Here is a 1,573-nt window from a genome sequence, read left to right as displayed (position 1 = left end):
CTAGTCCCACGCAAACATCAGCAAGGTACTATTTAATTCATGCTTGTAAGACATACCAATTATCGACTCCACAATAACGCCTCCACCATACTATAAAACCACAATAAAAATCCCATCAAACCCCCCCACCCCCATCTCTGACTTCTTCTCCAAAAATTCACTCTTGCCAAACCCCAAAAACAAAAGCTTCAATTTACCCGGCCAAAGCTTGTATTTTCATCTTTTAGGTGTGCACAACTTCAACTGCCATTCCCTCAACTAATAAATATTTACTTCATAAAACGCTCTTTACACCAACCTATAACTCCCTCTCACCCCAAAGAAGCCACTCCCCTAATCACACTCACATCTCCGTTTATGTAGCTTAAACCCGCCTAAAGCAAGACACTGAAAATGCCTAGATGGGCTTGCACACCCCATAAACAGATAGGTTTGGTTCTGGCCTTTCTCTTGGCCCTTAGCAAGATTACACATGCAAACATCCTCGCACCGGTGAAGACGCCCTATAAATCACCATGATAAAGAGGAGCAAGTATCAAGCACGCACACGCAGCTCAAAACATTTTGCCTAGCCACACCCCCACGGGAGACAGCAGTGACGAATCTTTAGCAATAAACGAAAGTTTAACTAAGCTATGCTATATTAAGGGTTGGTCAATTTCGTGCCAGCTACCACGGTCATACGATTAACCCTAGCCAATAGAGACCGGCGTAGAGGGTGTTTAAGATCTGATACAATAAAGCTAAACTCCATCTAAACTGTAAAACCCTAGCTGATGTAAAATAAACTACGAAAGTGGCTTTAAGACTTCTGAACACACAATAGCTAAGGCCCAAACTGGGATTAGACACCCTACTATGCTTAGCCCTAAACCTCAATAGTTCAATAACAAAACTACTCGCCAGAATACTACAAGCAACAGCTTAAAACTTAAAGGACTTGACGGTGCTTTACATCCCCCTAGAGGAGCCTGTTCCGTAATCGATAAACCCCGATCCACCCCACCCTCTCTTGCTCAGCCTGTATACCGCCATCTTCAGCAAACCCTGATGAAGGTCACAAAGTGAGCGCAAATGCCCTCCACCGCAAAAACGTTAGGTCAAGGTGTAGCCCATGAGATGGTAAAAAAATGGGCTACATTTTCTACCTCAGAAAACCCCACGATAACTCTTATGAAATTCTCAGGTGATCCGCCCGCCTCGGCCTCCCAAAGTGCTGGGATTACAGGCATGAGCCACCACGCCCGGCGAAACATTTTTTATACTCATTGTTACTTTGTTCTAATCTAAATTACTTTTAGACTATTAAATATTATTCTATTTTGAAGTTAAGGGACTAATGCCTATGATAATCTGATAAACTTTCTGATACTCAGAAGTTAAGATTTATTCAGTTGAAGATCATTTTTTTCAGGTGTTGATCATGTGATATTTTTCATATCTGTAATCTGAGGTTCATATGAAATGATAGTGAAATGAAATTATTCATTTAGGTCTTTTTGTCATGTTAATAGGTTATCATGTTAATGGGAAGTTTAGTTAATGTAAAATTAATAAAATGTAATCTAGTGTA

Source organism: Mandrillus leucophaeus, unplaced genomic scaffold (genome assembly GCF_000951045.1).
Source record: "Mandrillus leucophaeus isolate KB7577 unplaced genomic scaffold, Mleu.le_1.0 Scaffold2124, whole genome shotgun sequence".
Classification (NCBI taxonomy): Eukaryota; Metazoa; Chordata; class Mammalia; order Primates; family Cercopithecidae; genus Mandrillus; species Mandrillus leucophaeus.
The sequence above is the reverse complement of the archived record's forward strand: the minus strand, read 5'-3'. Positions refer to the sequence as shown.